The sequence below is a fragment of the Protopterus annectens genome, chromosome 17.part0 (assembly GCF_019279795.1).
Source record: "Protopterus annectens isolate FY-2018-M chromosome 17.part0, PAN1.0, whole genome shotgun sequence".
NCBI classification, from domain to species: domain Eukaryota; kingdom Metazoa; phylum Chordata; order Ceratodontiformes; family Protopteridae; genus Protopterus; species Protopterus annectens.
Genome location: NC_056751.1, coordinates 420,256,539 through 420,281,211, shown reverse-complemented (window position 1 = coordinate 420,281,211; position 24,673 = coordinate 420,256,539). Strand labels below are relative to the sequence as shown.

The following is a 24,673-nucleotide window of genomic DNA, read 5'->3' as shown; positions in this document are numbered from 1 at the left end:
GAAAAGAAGTATATTGTATGTTGATAAGTGTTTTGAGACGCAAGCACAATAAATTATGAGCTAGAAGAAAGACCGTGAAATAAAAGTGTACCAATCTGAGGTATACTACCAAAGATCAGGAACTGGATGTGTTATTAGCAAAAGAAAAAAAGAAGAGTCCAAATGAATCTACAGACCTAAAAAAAACAAAAAAAAAACCCCAAAAAAAACCTTGAAACTGTACCCAGTCTATGGTTAATCATCCAAGGGAGTAAATATCGAATGGCAATTCATGGAAATCAATCCATCAAAAGTCCATCCGTTGAACGTGCACTTCATCAAACCTGTGAGACGGGGAAAGTAACTCGTTGGCCAACACTTCCCTGTCTCACTTTTCCCCACTGTAGTGTGATCTCAGAATTGGAATATATACTTAGGGGGGAGTGGGCATAGGGGGGGGGCAAAGTTCCCACATGTGGGCTTGAAATACTGCCATTTGTGAGATGGGGAAGTGTTGGACAACTAGTTACCTGCCCCTCCTCACAGGTTCGTTGACATGCATGTTCGATGGATGGACTTTTGATGGATTGATTTTGATGAACTGCCTTTCGATGTTTGTGCCCCTCGATGATTAACTATAGTCCTATATATATATATATATATATATATATATATATATATATATATATATATATATAGTACCTGCTTTCATGACACTAGCTAATTTTGCAAAATATTTATTGTAGCTCTTTAATCATTCTACAAGTTTATTTGTAAATAAAAATAATGTATAATGTGAATGCTTTGTTGAGAAATGTACACTATATCGTGGAAAATTATATAATGTGAATACACTCATGCATCATGTTCTTATATAAACATTGTGATAGGTTTATATGGATGTACTAAGTATTTTGTATTTAATTTTTATGGATACTGTACATGTATACCCTGGTTATGACTGAAAAGGTCAGTGGACCAGCTCACCTACCTAGTTATCAAATTATAAAATAAAATAGTAATAAAGAAATTTAGAAAGGTGCAGTTTTCCAAAGAACATCACCAGAAAAATGGAGAACTAAGAACATGGCAGCATTAACAGTCCATCATAAGAGCTCAGGTACTAACATACATGCCTTATCATCAGAGGAAATGAGGAAAGCATACAGCAATCAGTAAGGCTAATCTTGGACTAACACATCCTTGCTCTGTCCATTAGGTGGAGGGATGAGAGAAAAATTACCAGCACTTGGCATTGTCAGAGATACAAAATGTCACCCATTAGAACCTTCGCTTGGGGTGAATATGAATGAACCTTCACTTCATCGAGTCTTTCAGAAGGATGGACCTTCCTAGCATGGGACACACCAGGGGGCTATCGCATGATATGGAATTACTGAAGATGAAAATATTAGGGAGATGGCCTTATGGAGTCCCAATGCCAGCAGAAGGGGTGGAAAAATATTACATTAGCATTTGGAAATGTAGTTTTCATTATAACAAGGGAGGCTGCATAGTACACTGCAAATATGTTTTGAAGGCATCTGGAGACAGTGTTTTCATTTAGGCTTCCCATTATCTAGCATGTGGAAATGCTGATGAACTGCTATTGTACTGAATGTATTACCAAATCTATGTATACTGTTGTTACAGTATAGTTAGCAATAAAACTGTTATGGGTAGATAAAGACTCTCTATTCGAATGGCCTTGGTCACAGGCTACTGCATCTATGAAGATATATAGACAAACTGTACAATTTGAAGGCTTTTATATGTATTAAAATATGGTATGAATTTACTGTCATTTGGTAATCTAAGAGGTGGTCTGACTTATTCAGACACGAACAAGTAAAACTGCATGAAGTGAAACAAGTAATACAGTAATGTAGTTATAGAATTCTTGCAGCTTGTATAAAATATAGTATGGAACTGAATTTATATATTTGCATTAGTATGCAATTGTACTACTTGGTATGCTCCTTTTCAGAAAAGGTCTGGAAAGAAAAGTTCCAAGATTTGTTTTATGGTGAATAACTACAAGACAATGCAATGTAAGTGCCATCAAAACTGACCATTAATACAAGTATATACAGGGTAAAACAATTTATTTGTTTTATTTATTTGACATTTGTTAACCCAGTTGGTCCAAATGGGCTGCAGAGTACTTTTTCAGCGGAGACCCAAGGAGAACAGCTCCACAGATAGACAAATACAAAAACAAAAACATCATACATATTAACAAACAAATGTATACATACAGACAAAAGCAAATACGACTTATAAATGAATATGTTAGAATGTAGGAGTAATACTGAGGTTTCAAACAGCCTTGGTACATATTAACTATATAAAATATGATATAAAAAGTTAGATTCCATCTAACAATTACCATCAGAGAGAAATTCACGGATGGTAGAATATCTTAAGGACCTAAAAAGAGTAGTTGTAGTAAAGTGAAAGAGCTGAGAAGGGACAGGGAAGAGGGGAGGGAGTAGCTTAGGTGGGAGTGGGACAATGACAGGTCAAGGATTTAGTAAATAGGTCTTTTAGAAGTTTTTTTTAAGTTAAGGAAGTTGCTGTTTGTTCTTATAGCAAGGGAAAGCTTGTTCCAGGCAGTGACGATGGAGTTGCTGTATAAAAGCTTGCCAATATTTTTATTAGGTTTGTAGATGTCTATGAGGTTTAGGTCAGTGCTACATACGTTAAGTTTAGAAGAGCAGGGAGTGATGAGATCCATAAGGGCAGGAGAGCGAGAGGATTGATTTAAGAGAATAAACAACAGTCTTAAAATATATTTTTTTATGAATTCTAAGTGTCATACAGTAACATTTTAGCAGTGATATAGTGAAATACAGCAAACCTTCAGCTAAATATTTATGTAAGAAAGTCATGTCAGCAGTTGTAAATTACTGATTCTTGTTTCTCATCCACCTTGACACTGGCTAGCAATGTGCTTACAAAACTAACAATCTACCACACAAACTGCGTATGCCGTACTTTACTTTTCAAGAAAGTGATGATCAGAAATGAAAAGGATGAAAGGTATGGCTGTGGGGTCTATATCACTTTATCAAAGGTTCCCTGCCACGAACCACTGTTCATCAAAACAAATACAGCAAATGTTCACTTTAGCAAACATTTACTTCAATGAATGACTTACCCAGAGAATGGAACGAGTTGGCCATCATCAGAATGTACCCTTTTCTCCACTGTAGTGTGATCCTGGTGTTGGTACATGTAGTTACGGGGGTGTGGGGGGGTGCAGCCCCCCACCTTGGTGGTTTTGAAATACTGTGCTGTGTGTGATGGTTGGAACGCTGGGCAACTTGTTCCTTTCCCTGGGTAAGTTATTCGTTGAAGTAAAGGTTTGTTGTATTTGGTTCAATGAACAGTGGTTTGTGGTAGTAAACCTTCAATAAAATGATTTAGACCCATGGCTTTGATTTTTATGTGAGGGAGAGGAAGTGCTATGGTCTAGAGCTATGAAAAGTGAACACTGTCTCCAGGATATAGCTTTTGAGGAACATACCAAGCTACGATTTGGGAGAAGACTGCTGTATTCTAGCAGAATGAGTGATCTGAAAGGAGTGCACTAATGTAGAACAGAAGCTCTGGTTAAAAAGTCTGAGCAGCAGACAGGAAGGAAGGTTGAATCAGATTAAAGGGACAAACATTTTGATCTCAGAAGACTGATGCAGGAAGGTTCAGTGAAGGAGAGAGCAGATGGATGAGTCAAAGAAATTGTTTCACAAAGGTTTGTAAAGTGTTAGTGATCTGAAATGAAGTAAATGCTGAACTTGGAGGGCACAATCATTCAGGGACATATTTCTTAACTTCTTTACTGAAGAAGTTTGGACAAAACCAAAAATAGTGGGAGGAGAAAATTATTATTGGCTGACTGTAATCTTCAGTGATTTACCAGTAAATAAAATGTTTATGAGAGACAGGGGAAAAATATGATGCAGAGTCAGGGATGCTATGCAAAATCAGGAACAGCTGGAAATCAGAGGGGATGAATACTCTTTCATTAAGAAAACTTTTTTTAGATAGAGCTAGCAAGTTAGAAATTCTGCAGACATATTTTAATTGTAGCTAGATATTTATGTTAAATACATCAAGATAACAGGAAAAAGTGAAAAGCAATCAGTCTTGAACTCTGGGTACTTGAGCTCTATGGAAATTATCTGTGTTATAGTAATCTTATGGATGGTGTTGTGTCAGTTGTTTGGTCCATTTCTGAGTCTGGCACCTCAGATGTTACAGTCTTGGCTTTTGCTTTTGTTGTAAATGGTGTAAACTAGGTGGTGCAGTGGTGCAGTGGTTAATGTTGTCACTTCATAGCAAGAGGTTCTCTGGTTCGATTATTGGCTGGGGTGCCTTCTGTGCTGAGTCTACATGTCCTCCCTGCATTTGTGTGGGTTTCCTCTGGGTACTCCAGTTTCTCCCACAATCAAAAGACGTGTCTGGAGCATTTCTCCCCGGGTCCATGCTGAAAACAGGCTCTGTCCTAGTCAGACTTTCCTGGTCAACAAATGTTAAATAAATAAAATTAATTTATTCTGGAAGGGGAATCTACTGGTTACTAGATCTAGATCAGTATTTACTTGGAAGATGTTTGATGAAGGAATTAGATAATCTAACAAGAATCAGGTTATCTGAGCATAGCAAAGCATTCAGTTATGACAGGTACCAGGAGAGTGAAATGATGTAGAGAGAAAATAACCCGGCATACAGATCTGAGGAATACTAGAAAGAATTCAGTAGAGAGTGTCAACAGATGACAAGTATGACATGGCTGGCAAATGAAAGAATCTAGGAGATAAGAACTTCACAGGTCTTGCAGACGAGATAGTTTTCAAACCATTTTGAAGAAATGTTTACGTGATAAATGTGATGCAAACCTGCATTAACTGTACACAAACATTACTCATTGCTACTATGTAATGACATTATTTAAAAAGAAATGTCTTATGGTTTTAAAATCTTGTCATTGTATTACGGAACCTTATTTCTATTCCATTTCTTCTTATGAGGTTTGTTAACTGAAAGCAAGTTTAATGATATATTTCATTGCGGATGCGTATGTCCATGACTGTGTCAACACTTGTAGAGTGTATCAAATTTAGTGCAACTTTTGATGCTTTTTTAAGGGAGTCATGAGTGCACACACATCCATCTGTTTATGTTATAGCACTTGTGCACTCCTAATGTACCATGAGTGAGTTTTTAGATTTTATTTTAATTTTTATATACTGTTTTACATGGGGGGAGGGGCAATACCGTGAATGTCAGTTTTGTTTCTCTGCCTAATGAGTCAGAGAAATTGGCAGATGTAATATTATTTAAGTATGTAAATATGTAAGTTTTTACTTGCAGCTCTGGCTGCAGGTATTTCTGTTTGTTTTTTATTGGAGATCGATTTTTTTCTCATGGCTAGTGCTTTTTCACCCTTTTTTATGAACTGTGTCAGGACTAGCCACCCCGCAATGTAAACATTGGCTCTTAATGATTTGGTCACAGTGACAAAGGAAAAAGGGTCATGACGTCAACAATGATGACAGCTTGTAAACAACCAATCATTGTGCATGTTTCTGAATAATAACATTCTGTCACTCATATTTTTGAATAATAAAGGCTTTTCATAGTATAATAAAAAATGAATGCAGATATCTTCACAGCCCATGTTGTCCAATGTAAGGCAAAGATATCCTGGTAGGGACATTATGATCCTCTATCTCCAGCAGTCTCAAAACCTGCTCTATGTTATGTATCATCTGGTCTGCAAGTATTTGTTAGTATAATTGAAATATTGGGGTATTGAAGCTCGTAATATCTTCTTTGCGTTTGCTTGTGGTTATAGGGTAGTACTTAATTTCTTATGAACTTTTCTTTCCAGGTCTTCAGTGAAAAATGACCTGATCATTTAGGATAAGACCAGCCAACAAAAATATTTAATAAATAAGTAAATACAGATGGCCTATTACTGTGAAGTATTCAATATTTGTTTTTTAGGGATCTTAAATTTGACCTTCAGCAACAAACCTATTCTGAAAGTATTCATCATTTGCATTAGTTGTTGTGTCTTTTGGCTTTTCCCAGTTAGGGGTCGCCACAGCAGAACTCCGGTCCGCTAATGATTGGCAGTAGATTTTTACGTGCCGAGTTGTCAGCCCTGACGTACAACCTTCAATGAAGGTACGCCCATTCACGCATGTCTCCACACAGAAGACACTCTAGCTGAGAATTGAACCGGAAAACGTCTTACTGTGAGATCATTTGCATTAGATGGAGTCTTAAATCGTATCTTTAGCAACAAGCTATGTGCACCTCCTCCTCTAATGGGCACATTACTTACCCTCTTCATACTTTTTCACACTTCTGTCATTTTTATGCTGTGCTAAATATACACATTTTTTGCTGTCTACCTTGCTATTTTCTATGTGTGTATTATTTCAAATTCTCATTTGATGCTGTTGCTCAACTTTCTTCACGTTATACTACTATTTTTATCTTGTGAATGTTATTCACATGGGCTCTGCCTACAAATGGTCATTTTTGATCAGTGTACTACCATGGGAAACAAATAACTATAGGGCAGCCCAAATGTACAAAAATATATAACCAAAAGTTGGCTTACAAATCATTTCCTAGTTATAACCATGCCATGCGTGAACATAACAGATGACTCCTAATGGCTTACAAATCATTTCCTAGTTATAACCATGCCATGCGTAAACATAACAGATGACTCCTAATACTGCAGGAGTAGGAAACAGCGCACAAATGTCAGCAAAGATAAAGTGTAAAACAAAACTGGATGCCTAGACTCTCATTTTCTAAACCTATATCTTTTTTTTTAAAGTCTTTATATAGGGACAGTACAATTATATAAGATATCATAACCCTAGGTTTTTGAGGAGCAGTCAGAGTAACAGTAAATCCCAATGTGTGGGTTTACCCACCTTTTGTTTACTTTTGCCCTTCCAGGTTTTCAGATGTTTACTCAGTTGTCCAATAGTTGTCTGTGAGGATCAATGCTGGTCTCCTGCCTTTGAAGGCACTTGGAATAAGGTGTGTGAGACAGTGGAGCACTTATATGTATATATATATATATATATATATATATATATATATATATATATATATATATATATGCATACAAATAATCACAACACTCTCTGGTCTCATTCTCATCTGGGGTGCCTTCTCTGTGGGGTTTGCATGTCCAACTTGTCTCCGTGTTTTTTTTGGATGTTCTGGTTCCCCCACCTCATAAAGACATACAATAGATGAATTGGTATTCTCCAAATTATAGGTGTGTGTATAGTGTGTAAATGAGTAAGTGAATGTGTGCTCTGTGGTGGATTGGTACATTGTCTAGAATGATTTTGAATCCACTGACTGTTAGAAATCCTGCAAAGGATAAAGCATTTTGATCAGCTCTGTTAGAGTTGGTCAAAAGATGTATTTTGTTGAAACTGGAATGTTCAACTTCCATGAACAGTTCTTGTTTTGTTCCTGTAATTACAGCAACTTTTGTGGTAGGCTGGCAAACAGTGGGGTTAATGAAATTTGTCAAGAGTTGGTACATTTAAGTAGTGGTGAGTTGGGGTGCTGGGGGAGCTTGCTCCCCTGCAAAACACTTGTTTTGTGTATTTTTGCTATTTTCAACCAAACATTCTGTTGATGTAAGTTGACAGAATATTAGTCAATATAAAAAGTTTATGATCTTTTGTTACACACACACACACACACACACACACACACACACACACACACACACACACACACACACACACAAGCCTTTCAGTTTCACAACTGCAGTTTCCATGAAAAATGTTTCTTCCGCTTTTCTCCACTGTTTTGCCACATCAAAGTAACATTGTCTTGAACTTTCTTTAGGTCTCCTCACTGTTTTTGAACAATAAGTCCCTTAATCATACTGTGCTTTGTCTGCCTGCATTGAAACCTGAACTAGTCCGCTATTGGTTGTTTTTTGTTAGAACAAAAAATAAAGTCTGAATAAATCTTCAACATAGTGTCAGAGGAAGGAAGAGTATGTCTTTTTCTTTGCATTAATTAAAATGGCACTTGTGGTATGGAAGCATTACTACATCATTGCTTTAATTAATTTAGACCCAGATGTTAATATGACTTAAAGCACTATAATATTGTATAACTGAAAATGTCTAAAGCATCTGACAAATGTTGAGAGTAAACCTGGTTAAAAGATATGGGGGAAGATGAAAAGGCTGACATTAGATAATAAGGAAAATAAGGATCTGACAAAGAGGAAGGAAAGATGAAATCTAAGGAAGGTGCCAAAGAAGTGGTTACAAACCATATCTTCCACTGCTGCACCAAAGGAGGGTATTCCAAATGTGTTGGCTCTCAAGAGATATCATAAACTGCCCATTAAAGTCTTCTCACTGACCCCATGTAGTGCAAAAACAAAACTTCAATCAGCACCTTCAGAAGTAACTATGTAAGCCATTTCCAGGTTTGCACAGCAAATGCACACGATATGTGTCTTAGAATATCTATCATCTATCTATCTATCTAAATCTATGTATCTATCTGTTTATATGAGTGAACTGAATATTGTCAAATCCCCCTTTGTCTGGAATCTGTTTACTCAACAAAATTTAGTCGACTACACTGATGGTCGACAGGTGTGCGAGATTGCACAATTCTTGGGTTATGGTTATGATTTATTTCAGAGTTAGTATATATAATTAGCTGGGAGTGGGGGGGGGGGTGCAGGGAGGTTTGCCCTCTGCAAAATTTATGTTTTATTTTATTTTTTAATGTAAATTTTGCATGCTTTGAGATTCCTGCTCGGTACATGCATAGTATCATGTTAATGTTTGCAAACTTGATGTTTTCTGGTCAACTTTCCAAATGTAAGTGTTTGGGTGTTTTGGTAAAATTCAGAACACATAATAATATATAATATATATATATATATATATATATATATATATATATAGGTTCATATGTTAGTACTAAGCTAACTGCCCTTGCAAGCCATTTTAAGCCTAGCCAATTATCCCTTGTGAGACTCGAACCCCGCACCTTGTGTTTGTAAGGCAAACACCTTAACCATTAGGCCAACCTGGAAATGTGGTTGATCGAACGTCAGTTCCAGAAAAATACACTTTCAAAAGTACACAATCCAGAACTGACATAGTCCAAACTCACAATAATGAATGTACAGTGTGATTCATTTCTCTTTTAATTTCTCCAAATTTTTTGGGTTTCTAATATCATAATGGGAATTGATCCCATTCCTAAGTCAAAGTATGATTAAAGTTCATGAAATTAGTATTGTTTCAATCTTTTGATGTCAGCCAAAAGTGCTCTTTGCAGCACCCACACTGTGCCCAGTAATGACTCCTTCTGCAATTCGTATGGAGTAACATAGATTGGTAGCATATCTAAACACGATTGTAGACTCTTCTTTATAAGACCTGTTGCTTATACTACTATTGGAACTGTCTGCATGTCTTTCTTCTACATTGCTCTTGTTTTTGCCTGCAGATCCTGATATTTTATGACTTTGTGCCTCTCTGTATGTAAGACAATGTAGTCACTGGTTGCGGCTATTTCAAGGATCAATGCTACTTTTGTCTTCTTTTCCTGGACCACTATATCTGGTTTTCAAGCATCTATCTTTTGAACTGTTGGTAATGGGTAATCCCATGTGATGTAGACATCTTCATTTTTTACGATGCTTTGTAGCTCATGTTTCCAGTGTTTTTCAGCCACTTCAGTACCATAATGTTTGCACAATCCCCATTGCAACAGGCTTGCCACATTACTATGCCTTTCAGTATACAGTCCTTCTGCCATTAGTATGTCGCAACCAGCAATGAGGTGTGTGACTGTTTCCAATTCAGTTTTACAAAACCTACATTTGTCTGCTTCTTCCACATGTTCAATGGACTTTGTAAACCAATGTGTATGCAGCCCACTATCTTGGGCCGCCAATATTAACCTTTCATCTCTTGGTTTGAATTTGCCACTCCTTAACCATTCCTACATTCATTCCTGATCAACATGGGGATCGTCCAGAAGTTTTCTATAGTTGCAACTATATTTATGCATTTTCCACATTCCTTGTCTTCTCATCTGATTCTTCACCTTATATTCTTTCTTTTGTTTTTTGGCACATTCATTTGCTACCTGATTATCTACTTCTGGTTTGATTTCCATTCCTGCTTGACGCTGATATGCCTCTGCTAGATTAAGCAGAGAAGTCATCTTAGATTTATTCTCCTTATGTTTCAAAACTTTCACTACATTTGGGTCTTGTGAGGCCAGCAGATGATTCATTATTATGAGTTCAGCAATGTGAATGGAGATCACGGTACAATGAGGATCAGGGCATTTACCCCTCTCCTCACTGTAGTGCGATCTTGGAGTTGGTATATATAATCTGCAGGGGGTGTGGGGGGTGCAGGTGGACTTGCCCCCCGCAAAACAGTAAAAAACTTGTGCCGTTGATTTGAAAGTCTAACGGCAATTTACATTGAATAGCCTGGGTGACTAACAGCACCTAAAGCTATTTCGAATTATGTGTTTCCCGACAGATGACTTTACTGACACGTATTACACCGACACGTCAGTTCGCCAACATTTCCAAACCCGACATTAACCATGCGGTTAGTAAACACTCGGCCATCAACTTGAACTTTGCCCATTACCTTCGTGGTAGTGTGAAGTTGGTATATTTAGTAAGGGGGTGTGGGGGTCGGTGGGTTAGGTTTTTCGGGTAATGTAGTTTGTCGGGATGGCCAAGTGTTTACTAACCGTGTGGTTTGCGTCGGGTTTGGAAATGTGTGTTGGTAAAGTCATCTGTCAGAAAACTGAAGGTAATCCATATATATATATATATATATATATATATATATATATATATATATATATATTTATATTTAGTATATATGTACATACAGAAACATAAGTCACTGTACTAGCAGTGAAATTTGTGTGAGACTGGTAAATACATAAGTGCCCTGTGCACTTTGCATTAATATTTTCAAAGGAAAGAGACCAGTGTCTGGTTCTTGTAAGAACAGTGGGACATCTTAACAAAATTCTGACTGGATTAAATGGAAAAAGGTAGTTTTATGTGTGTGTGTGTGTGTGTGTGTGTGTGTGTGTTATAATGTAATGTTATACTGACTGTCTCTCTGAAGATGAAAAAATTCTTATATGTTGCTGTTATATCACAATAAAAAATCATATGATCATCATGTAGCAAGAGTTATTTGTTAACCATACAGATAACTAAAAATGTAACTGCCTAGGCTGGTTTTATACTTTTTCTTTATTTTGAAATACTTTATTTAATGAAATTGCATTGGTTCTATCATGCAGCAGAATTATTTATATCATGCTAATTAATTATGTACTCTAGATTAAATGTAACAAGATAAAGAACATAGCATACACTTTTCATTTAGGAAAAATCAGTGCTAGAGTTACATTCTTTGCTGACAAAAAATATCAACAGTTTATTTATTTATTTGTTGTCAGGCTGGTTGGACTAGTTCAAAAAGTGCTTCCAACCAGGAAATGGTCAAGAAGAAGAAGCAGCACTAGCTAGATGCAGATTCATGTCTGTATTAGTTTATAGCAGAAGAACTGTGCAAAATGTGAAGAACAGATAGAAACATGTTTTTCTACAAAATTCACAAGTTATATACTTTATACGTATTTGATGTAATTGCAGATTTTATGGAATGAAGCATAAGCTTTATATAATTTTAAGTATCATCTGTGACAGAAAAAGCTAGCCACCTGTGGGTGTAAATCTAGGATGTAGATGATTATTACTTTTGAATTGACACTCTGACCGCATGTGCAAAAATGGGAAAAAGGGGTTGTGAATGGATGGATGGAACGATGGATGGATGGATGGAGCGATGGATGGATTTGTGATAGAAAACATGTGCACAGTTTAAAGAATAAGCATTTAAGGCATGTATATATACACATTAGTGCTGATATTAAAGATGTCCAAGAAAAAAAATATGTTTAAATGGAGGCAGGCAGGGAAGGCTATTCTGAAGGTATTTATAGAAGACACAATTAAATATTAAATCTTAGAAAGATGATATCCAGGCCTGAGTGTGGGTAAAATGAATTGAAGATAAATGAGTATCTGTGAATGTTTAGAAAGGATACTGAAGTTAGGGATGGTCACTGAACATTCGGCATGAAGGGATGCATTTTGTAGCTGATATTGTTGTTGCCTGTCACTGTGCCTCACTCTGCAAAGCCACATCCAACCCCACCAATTAAGGAGTATCTCTGGGTCTGCTCATTCTGCAAGTTCCGCAGTATGGCTGTGGTTCACTCCCATGCCTTCTGACTAACCTAGTTATACATACTTCGTTAGACTTTCACCAAGCCAGAAACTGATGGCAGGGGCAGAACAAGTTATGCCAATTCTGGTTTAATCTAGACAGAATGGAAATTACTACTGCTATAAAAGTGATGGATGGTCACTTAGAAGAAAGAACTATAAATTATATGAAAACAAACTATACCTGATGGGTAATAGTAAAAACAAAACCCTTCTTCACCAGGCACGACTTCTTCAGAACTAAAGAAAAAGAAGACAAATTAAACATGTTAGTTTTGTTAAAGATAATTTGTGTGTTACATGTAACTACATAAATGATTTTGGCATCATTTCTTAGTTCTACTTTTTCATTAACTTTTATTCAATTCCTCCCCTATATATGTATTAATTAATTATTAATTTCCCTAAAATGTAAGCATGTTGCTCAGCTGGAAAAGACTCAACATTTTTAAATAAGACAATTAAAGGTCTTAAATCTTTCAACTATCCTGATAGAGTAGTACAACTCTTCCTATACTTAGTACATTACTGACTGCTACAAGGTGACCTGTGTCTTTCTTTTTGAGCAATGAAAGATCCAATCCTATTTTGACCTCCTGTTTCTTTGCAAAACCGGTGTCTCTACAGACACTTATACTAGGAACCTAAATTTGCATACACAAATAAGCAAGACTTGCTGGAGGGATAGGCTCCTAATTCATTGTATTAATAGCCTATAAAATAAGTTATCATTACAGGTCAAGCAAAGTACTACTTTGTCTGACATTAAAGCTAGATTTGATACAAATTTACACCAGGGTTATATCGTATGGCCCTGCTTGACTTGAGAGATGAGCACTATTAAGTGCTTGTAAAGGGTGGGAGGAGTTTCTCAAAATGGACATTCCTTCATCTTCTCTCATTCTTCACTTATCAGACACCATGGCTGCCTCCATCACACTAGTTCTCCATGCCAGGTACTTCATGAGATTATTACATTGGACTCAATCAATTCAGTGGATTCAAGCCATGGAGTCTGTTCATCACCCCATAGAAAGATCATCCTTTTTTTCTCAAACATCTAAAATGGTGGCTTCATTCCTGTCTAGTCCAAGAGAAACAGCCATTTCCTCTCCTGCTACTGTCAGCCAGTAACAGATGCTTCCTCTCTGGGATGGGAGGGGGGCATTGCCAGGGAAAAACAGTCCCAACTTAACTGGAGGCCCATCTTCACATCAGTGATCTAGAAACGAATGCAGCCATCCTGGATTGCAGGCAAGGATTATCCCAGATCCATCTACTTTTCATGAAGGAGCAGAGAGCACTGTCCCTAGAACTAAAAAGCAAGGAGGAGAGAGACACTTTACAAAGGAATGGCTGCTGCCATATTTAATCACACTCGTGCGATCGCTATAGTGATGAAAACGGTTTAGCACTTTAACTAGTCTTTGCTTTGATGCTGCAGTGGTTAACTGAGAATCTGTAGAGGAACTGTTGCTAGGTTGGATTTACATAACACATTGTCCTACACTAGATTAAGGAGACATCACATAAGGGCTGCAGTCTTGCATTACACAAAAACGTAACATTTTAATAGCTAAACTGTTCTTGGAATTGCTTATTTTTACTGAACTGCAGAGTTAAAGATAGCTGTGAGAAGGAGAGAGAATTGAATTTTGCTGCCAAACATTTTCAAACTTAGCTAATTGGTGGAACAAGTACCTGGATGATTTAGTTGGAGTTTGTTGATGGGCATATTGTGAAGTGACCATGATTAAAAAGACTTAATCCTTATTAAACTTTTTTCTCTTTCAGTGGAATTCTTACAGGAGATTCTTTTTTCTTGACTTTTTTTAATGCATAGGATTTTTTTTTTTTGCAGTCATCACAGTATACATTGACATCTGCTTTCTTTGGTGATAGGGGATATGTGATTTAGTCCCTGTGACAGCACTGGACAGCTTTTATTTAATGAATTACTGTGTCTTAGATGAAAAGTGTGAGCAGATTTCATGCTTTTTAAAGTAATGTTAGGAAGACTTTTGTTTCCTTATATTCGAGTCTGCTTTATGACTAATAAGGTCAGTTTACATTTATTTACCAAGCCTTGGCATTAAGTATCTAGAATGTTTGAATGCTTTGGAGTTTTCTGTTAAAGGCCTCATCCAAGGCAAAGAACACAGCTTCCATGGGACTTGATAATATTCCAGGCTGTACTCTGCATTATCTTCAGCAAGAACTAGTTTCACCACTGAGCACCCTATTCAGCCACAGCCTAATTACAGGCGTTATTCCAGCAGAGTGGAGAACCACCATTGTCACCCCCCTTGCACAAAGGTGGTGCCACTACTGACCCAGGAAACTATTGCCCCATTTGCTTGATAAGTCTGATCTTTAAAGCCATGGAGTGTATTACTATGGATCTCATAAACAAGGACATAGGCAATCTCCAAACACTCGACCCCACCCAATTCTGATTCGTCAGGGGCAGATCTTGCCTATTGAACCTAGTTGACTTCTTTGAGACCATCACCAAGGCCCTGGATGAGGGAAAGTCAGTACATACAGCTTACCCTGACCTGGCCAATGTCTTTGACACAATCCCCCACTCCGGCATCATTGAAAAGCTAACACAACTTGGTGTTAATCCCTGTCTCATCCGACGGGTGGTCAACTGGCTCACAGATAGGATCCACAAGGTCAAAAGAGGTACCACTACGTCCGACAGCAGACCTGTCACTAGTGGTGTTTCCCAGGGATCTGTTCTGGGACCCCTACTGTTTGGCATCAACTTCTCAGAGGTCCAGTCAAAGACCAAGGGCCTGTGGCTGACCAAGTTTGCAGATGACTGTAAGATGGGTGCTGGTATTGCCTCCTCAAATGACATTAACATACTGCAAGAGGGTCTCACAGCTACAAATAACTGGTGCCAAAGTCATGGCCTTAAGTTAAATGCAAAAAAAATGTATCATCATACCATATGGCAAATACATGGCCCCAACTGATTACCACGTCAACAGCAACCCCCTAAACACACAACCCGTGGTGAGAGACCTTGGTACTCAGGTTGACAACAATTTCACATTCAACCATTATTTGGTGGCAGTAGTCAGAAAAGCCTTCTACTTGGTTCATCTCATAAGTAAAGGGATTGCATCCAGAGAAAAGAAGGTTATTACCTCTCTGTACTCCTCCCTCATTAGACCTATAATTGACTATAACGCTCCATTTGGTATGTACCTCTCCAAACACCTACACCAACTGGAAAGGCCACAGAAATACCTCACAAAGAGAATCCGTGGCCTCCAACACCTGTCTTATGCGGACAGGCTGAAATCACTATCACTTTACTCGGTATCATATAGATTGCTCAGAGGTGATCTGTGTCTTGCCTGCAAGGCAATATCAGACCCTGCCCTACTAGATATGTTCCATACCCATAAGTCTAACTCCTCATGCATTACCCACTCGATAGGCCTAACTCTAATATGCGATATCAACAAAACCTACTGGAGAGACAGGTTTGTCTCCCAGAGGCTGCCTTGTCTCTGGAATAAAGTTCCCATACATGTCAGAGTACCTTGCTGACCCTCTTCAAGTGCAACCTTGATGAAAGGATGGGAAACCACAAGGGTTTTTGTCCCTCATTGACAGGGGCAACAGTTGCTGACTGAGGTTTCATTTTTGGGGATAAACTTTTGGCTAGGCTTGTAAGGGCCCCAGGGCCATTAGCCTAGTAACCTTCTATGATCCAGGGGAGAGTAGCCTCTGATGGCATGAATGTGTGTTTATCAAAATGAGACACTGAATGGTTTCAGTCTCAGGTATTGATATAGGATCACCTTCTTCCTCACTGTAAGCAAAATGGGTCCTTTTTATATGAGTTTGCAATTTAAGTGGGTTTCGATAACATGTTGAAGACTTGAGCAATGGTTATATTGCTTAGATTACAGACAGACTGTATTACATTTAAATATATGTATTAAATATAATTGGTTCTACTTAAGGGATTTCAGTGTTTTCAATCAGTCTAATGCCCAGATGAACACAGAGTCCTGTAAAGATATTAGCAATAGAATTGTGCAAGATTGAATGTAATTTTATATCTCAAAGTCAAGGTATAAGTGCCAGTAATAACGACTCCAACAATTCAAGTGAAAACAGCACTTAAAAGAAAAAGAACACTAAATAGTTCAATACCGGGCAGCTTTGGTATAACTTTATTAGAACAATAAATCATAAAATCATAAACGCTTAACTTGTTCACCACGTTTTCATTTCTCAATAAGAGACTTCATCAGGTGGTACTTTTATGTCTTTTATTTACCTTTGAAATGTATGCATTGAACTAATGGGCTTCAAGTCATGGTGTTAGGTCCACCTGTATGTGGGACTATGTACTTTAGGTTGTACCCGATGGGAAGGCAAACTGCCTGCAGTACTAAGTTTCACATACATGTGGAGCTATACTGCAGGCTTCAAGAGTCAGAGGCAGAGAGCCTGGAGCTATTCACATATGCAGTTTGGTGTAGTACAAGCCATCCTCCAAACCTTGGAGGGACAACTCACAGTGTCCTATTTTCAAAAATAGATGTAATTCTCTTGTGGGTTAGTGGCCCCACAGATACATCCTTATGTTGGATATGGAGAATTCAGGTATGATGGCTATGCTGTCCTACATGTGGAGATCCCATGCTAGACAACATCTAGCCACACATCTACATCTGTATACCAGACTCGGTTTCCTAATGGCAATACTAGATTAGGATCACTACCTGCTCAAATGCTCTAGTTGGACATTTTTTGCAGAAATGTGAGATTTTGCAGGACAGATCATACCCATGGCAAGCGCAAAGGACATACATTCACATTTTTGTCAAACTTAAAGCTTCTTCTTGCAGCATTTGAGTTGCTTATGCTGATTCATATAACATTCAGGTGGTGCAGACACAAAGTAATTGTTTTATGCAACTATTAGAGAAAACTTAGGAAATATTTTTGTCCTAAAATCTCAGAACATTTGCTATTTTTTATTTATTTTTCATAGTACACAACTGCTCAAATAGGGACTGTCCTGCACAAAGAGGGACAGGTGGAAACCCAACCCTATACTAGATCTGATAAACAGATGGAACTGCTGTGCTTGATAATGTTGTCCAGACTGAGTGGCTGCAACAAGTCCTCAGGTAAAATCTGGCTATGTTCAGAATAGGTAATGGGTTTCATTAGAGTGTTCTGTCACGATTTTTTGACTTACCTGATACACCACTGTATGCAGTATATAAAGCACTGCTCTGCATCCTTGTTATATCAATGTTTTTTTTCAGCCAAAAAGAAAATGATAATTTTCCCACAATGATGACACTGAGGTTTAACACTGATCTTTAACATTAGTGACATCAACTGAAAGGAAAATATGAGAGGCATCCATAGACTGTCTATTAAAGACAAAGGACAGCCAGGCAAGAAGACACAATTTATTTTTGCCATGGATATACTAAAACATTTACAATGCTTGTTATTAAAAAATGGCCCAAATAAATATGGATATTCTTGTGCAAACTGCATCTCGTTATTTAACTCACCAGATGCCGGGATGCAGCCTTGTATTGTGACAAAATACTTTAATATCGAATGTTATAGAATCTCATTACTTGTTCCTGGCACAGTGGGATACCCTTAAATTCAGCACCTCAAGGCGTTGAATTACAATGTTTGCCCCCTTTATGACATCATCAGACAGTACTGCCAGATGAGAGAATCAAGAAGTAATTGGCAGCTGCTCAACATACAGTAGCAACAAGCATAAGTTATTAAACTTGATAAATATATCCTAACTTATCTAATTAAAGCAGAAATTACAGATTATGCAATCAGAAAGCCAGATTTGCACGATGAGAGCGTAATTACAGCAAGAAAACTACAGTTGTTTAAGTAAGCTTACTAGAAAAGTAGATGTTCAGAAGATCACTGCTGCAGTAGCCTAGGTTATGTGGGCATACCTCTCAACTATCCAGATTTTTGCCACATATTTTTGGTCTGTTCATTATAAACTTTGTGTTTTCTAGCAAATGAAGATTGAAGTCATTAAATAACAACATACATCTAAGTTTCACATTTCATATCTTTCAGAAAATGCATGCTAACACAAATGCTGCTATTCTAACAAATTTCTAAGTTTATATGAGCAATATTTAAAATATGTCCTTATTTTTGGGCTTTTGTCCCCCTACTATTTAAGCCTTTGTCTAGATTTATTATACTATTAATCTGTGAGGTATCATTTGGGTTAGATAGTGCACAGGCTATAACAGCCTTCCATTTTCACACACTCACCTTGAGCTGAGTAATGGGTTTGGAGTGTAAACATGGACAGCTGTTATATACTGCATAGGATATAACAACCATCCATGTTCACTCTCCCAATCCATTACTGTCATGCTAATTGAGAAGCTGAGCCCTGAGGGATATTGCTGGAGCAAAAAAAAAAAAAATCTACACCCTGGTATAAAAACACACTAAAAAACAAGGGGATGGAAGTAGGGAATGGCTACTGCAGCAGTTATCATTCAAACATCTATTTTTATGCTAAGTAACCTAAACTATGTGGGTAGATTACCAGAGCTTAGAAAAATTAGGAGGTAGAAAGAGAAGTCCGGGAGCCCCTGGAGAATGGACCTTGCAAAGTCTCTACTAGACATGGAGAAGGAATCTAGCTAATAGTGCTCTGTAAAAGTACGTACAGAGGACCAAGCTGCTGCTTCTAGAATACTTCTAGAATTGAACCCTTTTCAAAAAGCCATATACGAAGCCAAAGCCCCAGTAGAATGTGACTTGACCCTGACTGAAATAGATTTGTTCTGCTGGGATTAACAAAAGGTAATAGTCAGAGACAACCATTTGGGAATAGTCTGCTTTGACACAGGTTGTCTCTTCTTCTTGCTGAGGTCAAAGCAACCAGTAAAATTGCTTTCTATGCTAAGACCCTCAAGTCAGCCAGATGAGCCTGTTCAAATGGCTCAAGTGTTAGCTTCTCTAACACAAAATTAAGATCCCAGGGAGGAGTCACCAGTTTTCCTGGAGGTCTCTTATACAATACCCCTTTCAAAAACATACTGATATGGGGATGCTTTAAAAGAGGGGGATCAATGGACAGACATGCTGAAATGAGGATCCCAAAGTTAGCGGGTGTGGCTCAAATAGGGGTGTTCCTTGAGTTTGGTGTGGGTGGGGCTTAAGAGGCGCCAGAGCAGTACTTCGCCTAGGGTGCCATTTCAGCTAAGGCCGGCCCTGCTCCTTCACACGTGGTTGCGTTCCTGGGATTTCTGCTAGACACCTCAATATGAGCAACTTTTCTTCCGCAGGAAAAAATATATCTGATTAACAAAAGTGTTCTAACAATATATGTCTAGGTTATACAGTTTTCAAGACATGAACATTTGTTTGTGAAAGTTTACAAAAAATATAATTTGAGGTTTGTACGCATTATAGCACATTATAGTAATTATGGAAAGGCTATGAATGTACTGACTATTATTACTGTAAATAATACTTCATGCTGAAAACACAGCTATTTGTACAGATTTAATAGCTTTTGCTCTTATGCTTTTCAAGTTTATTTTTCAGAAAAAGCTCTGGAATGTAAAATGTGTGTAGGCTGCAGGATCTGTGACATTCCATACCACATAGGCATTAATGAGTTAAGATCTTATCATGCAGGTAGTCAGCTGAAGTTGTTTGGGGTCAGGATATATTAAACACCCCTGTTCTTGTGTGAGTAAATCCAGTCTGTGAGGATGATTTTGGTAATTGCCCCTGTTCAGTTCCAAAAGAAGGGAGAACCTCTGTTGCCTGGGCCAGAAGGGAGTCACCTCAGTGATTTTGGGGGATTCCTTCTGAATCTTCAGAAGTACCCTGGATATTAGTGGAAATGGTGGAAATGCATACAAGAACACTACTGTCCAAGGAAAAGAGAAGAAAAGGCACCTGTCTTTTAGGCTTTCTTGCATTGAGTCCTAGATCAAAGTGTTGCCAGCTGATTGTCCAGAAATGAGGCAAAAAAGGTATGCTTGAGGAACTCCTCACAGAGAGATTAAATCCTGGAAGATACCCCGATCTAGTTTCCATTTGTGAGGATGCACCTTTGTCCTGCTCAGCTTCTGTGCCACACAATTTTGCATTGACGAAATGTAGGAAGCCTGTAGAGTGAGATTGTGCTATAAAGATGTATCCCATGCTAACATGACTAGTCTGCATAGGAAGTAAAATCTGGTTCTTCCTTGCTTGGTTATGTATCAAATCACTGTGGTGTTGTCTGTAACAACTTCAAGTGGTCCTTCAGATCAAAGGTAATTCAGAGAGTTGAGTGCCTTGATAAGGGCAAGCATCTCTTTTATATTTATGTACTTGTGTTTGTCTTTGTTGTCCCAGATACCTTGCACATTTATCCCATTTGAAACTGCTCCCCAAGCAAAATCTGAGGAGTTTGTGGTGACGGACTACTTTAGAGAAGGAGGACAGAAAGGAAGACCAGGCTGTGTTCAGGGATATTTAATGTTTCCACCAAGTTCTCCTTCTTCTCACAAATCCCTGAATTGGAATCTGAAAAGATAATGGGTGTTGGTGCTAGGACCAAAGAAACATCCGATACCATTGTATTTTTCTCATGTGAAGTCAGCAGAGATATCATGAGAGTCATAAATGCCATGAAACAAGAATTATGAGCTATTCCCTTGCAGTGACTGAAGTCTGAGTGGAAAACCAGTGGAATACATCTAAATATATATATTTTTTTCCTGTGGAAGAAAAGTTGTTTATATTGAGGTGTCTAACAGAAAGCCCAGGAACACAACCACATGTGAAGGAGTGAAAAAAAAACTTTTCAATGTTCTCTTGGAATCCTAGTCTACATAAAAGATCTCTCACCCAAATAAGAGATTTCTGGCACTTTGAAAAAGACTCTGCAAAGATAAGCAAGTTGTCTAAATATGAACAAAATGTGGATACCCTGTAGCCTACAATGAGCTATCACTGGAGCTAGACATTTTGTGAGCACTCTTGAAGCAATGGATAGTCCAAAGGGTAGGGCAGAGAACTGATCATGTGATCCAGACACATAAAACCATAAGATATATCCGAAGTTTGGATGGATAGGAATGTGATGACAAGCATCTTTTAAATGTAAGGTTACCAAAAAACTCAAATGAGGAAAAAAAAGGGTAACAGGTTGTGAAGTGAAAGCATTTTGAACTTGGGTTCTGTCACATACAGGTTTAGGAAATAAAATTCCATGAATGGTTTCCATGTGTTTTCTTTCTTTGGCACTAGAAATATTCTCTCCTTGGAAAGAATAACTTTTTCTATTACCCCACTGGGAAAGTATGAGCTGTAGAATATGAGGGAACAGAGGGTTTGGTCTGCTGAATGAGGAATAATTCCCTGAGAAGGAGGGATTCCTTCCAACTGCCATCTATAATTATGATGAATCAGTCTACAAACCTATTTGTCTGAAACAACCCATTGCCAAAAAGAGAAATGGAAATTCAAGCTTTCTAGGAGGGTTAGGGAACTGCCAGGGTAGGAGTGAAGACGTTACCTAGTCATTCTGACTATTTGACTGTCCTTTGCTCTAGAGAAGGGTGAGGTCTTGTTTTCTTTTTGGAATCTTCATGCCATTGTTTTTAACCAGCTGCTTACCAGCATTTTGCTGAGACTGTTTGTTGTGTTTCTTGCCAAAACCGTATGAGGGAGCAGAAAATCCCTTTGAAATTTTTGAGAAGAAGGGCTGAAAAGACTGAGAGATTCCCTTTATCATCTTAGCCCTCTCATAACATTTTATGATAACCTCTACAGCACAGAGTTCAAAAACTGAATCTGTATCCAAAGGTAAATGTAAAATCTCATTTTCAAATTTTGTAAGAGGTTTTCAGACTGCATTCAGGCAAATCCCCTCAACACAGTACCAGATGCAGTATCTGCAGAGTCATAAACGCACTTTAAATAATGAGTGGTGACCTGAGAAGTTGAAGAAACTAAACCATACAAAGGAGATTTTCTCTCACAGGAAGGTACTGCAGATAAAACATTCACCATACTTTCACAGTTAGTCAAAATAAACTTTAACACATGAACCTGACAATTCAAAATGTAAAAATTAAATTTGCCAAAGCATACCCTTTTCCCCAAACATCTCAATTATTTTACCATTCTTGTCAGAAGAGGAAATATTAGAATTAACAAAATGCTTTGTAGCAGCTGGCGTAACTAAAGCTGCATCTGCTGGGTCAGGTCTGGGATGTGAATATAGAAATTTGAAAGAATGAGGGACCTTGTATATTCTATCTGCTTTCTTTGATTCAATAGGCTAGCAATCGGGGAAACCACAGGCTGTGACAAACACATCCTCTACTGCTGACAGCACTGGAGGATGGGAGGAGGTTCTTAGAATTCCATTTGTAACAAATCAGTATTTTCGGAAAGACTTAGAAACCTTAGTTTTCTCCCACTGAAAACACTGACAATTTCTGGAAATAGTCTCAGAGAAAGAAAATCCCTCATAGAGAGATTCAGATAATGTGGTCTCCTCTTATTCTGAATCAGAATCTGAGAAGAAAAAACAGTTTTTGCCCCATCCATTTCTCTCTAAATTCAGTTTCTCGAATCTCTTCAGGAAAAGAATCCTTTTTTCTTTTACCAGAAACCACTTCATAAAAAGAGTCAATAGCCTGTACAAGACTGTGAGCCAGACTTAATAAACTACTCTTTTCTAATGCAACCAGAACAAGGGAAGATACATGTTTAGTTTTCTGTTTTGTTTACAGGAAAGTTATGACAAACAGGGTTATTAATGGCAGCAACAGCTTCCGTATGGATTGGAACAACATTCTGGCTTCCCTGCTCCTTCTGCCAGCGCTAACAAAAGTGGCTCTTCCTTGTCCACTGAGAGGACCCAAACAGCCACAGAAAATGTACCTAGACCCAGTTCATAGTGGCTATATAGGCAACACTAGAGGGAACCGGGGGTAAACTTAGGGGTCTGAGATACAAACTGGCCATAGCAGAGTCACGCTCCTGTGGCTGGGGCAAATTGCTAGCCTGCCGTGATGGCAAAGGCAGTCTAGCTTATTTTTTCTATTTGTGGTTGGAAGAAGGACCCACCAAGGGAATGGTAGTCTGTTCCATGGTCAAGCTAAAAATGGTGTTTCTTTACCAAGAAATCTAAGCAGCTCAAGCCAGTAAAATTTTAAAAGTAGGATAAAGTTACTGTTCCCTATAAAAACAAAGTAAAAGTACTCTACTACATTATACCAGCCCCCCAAAAAATTTAAACACAATTTTTCTACAGAAAAACAGTTTTAGAATGCTTAAATCAACATTTAAACTGTCAAACACAAAAGTGCACTCCCATTTAAAAGAACAGCAAAGTTAAATGACAGTCAATAAGAACACATATTCCTAGATTAAAACATACTTTCCTTGACAAGAAAGTACATTTAAACATTAAAAACAATATGTGGAAGTTTTTTCCCCCAAAGACAACTTATCTGCCCAGCAATGGAATAGCAAAAGCAGACTGTTGATTCTTGAAAGTTCACTTAGGAGCACTCTCTTCAACAGCAGGAAAGCTCTGAAGGGATTAGCACCCAAACCTGTCCTTTTAGTCAGCAATGCTTGAGGTGACTAATGGTTTGGGTATATTGAATTTGCCCTGAAGCTTTGGAAGCTGTTTGGTTCATATATCTTTTGCAGGATATAACCCATATAGCTTAGGCTGTTGCAGCAGTGATCAATATGAAGAACATGAAGTGCTACAAAGACCTTTAAACATGATCTTTAAAGAAAACACTGAATTGCAGTTCTCTAGTACTTACCGGCTTGTATTAGGTTGTTCCACAGTTTGGAGATAATCATATGGAGTCTCTGGAGAGTATTTCTCTACTATGTCGTCATAGCTGAAATTGTAGATATTAGCCTCAGATAGAAGGCTTTGTATGTTTTCATGTCTCTCGTTTGATGAATCATTGTCAATCTGGATGTGCACAGTCTCTATCTTGACTTCATTCTTGGCATCCTCATCCTAATTAAAAAACAGAAATAAGTTATTGTACAGTAGAGATTCCTGTTATTGCCAGTTAAAGCTTACATTCATTATGCAATGATCTGTGTTATATTACACAAAAATTATCCCTATCAATAGGAAGACATAAAAGGCTGTTAATTATTGGGGCTATATTTCATGAAATCTAACAATAAATATTAACAGATTATAAAAGTCAGTTGTCTAAGTATAATTACCATACCAATAAATGTCTGCATTATTCTAAATTGGAATACAGACAGCTG

General features: G+C 37.8%; 1 long non-coding RNA gene across 1 annotated transcript in view; it reads right to left on the bottom strand.

The window, feature by feature from the left end:
• The window catches only part of LOC122791548, a 55,542-nt gene that overhangs the window by 520 nt on the left and 30,349 nt on the right, over positions 1–24,673 (bottom strand). Inside the window, exons 2-3 of the long non-coding RNA XR_006363165.1 lie at positions 24,202–24,407; positions 12,537–12,592 (exon numbers count right to left, since the gene is read on the bottom strand). This is a non-coding gene — a long non-coding RNA (uncharacterized LOC122791548). The remainder of the gene's footprint in view (positions 1–12,536; positions 12,593–24,201; positions 24,408–24,673) is intronic.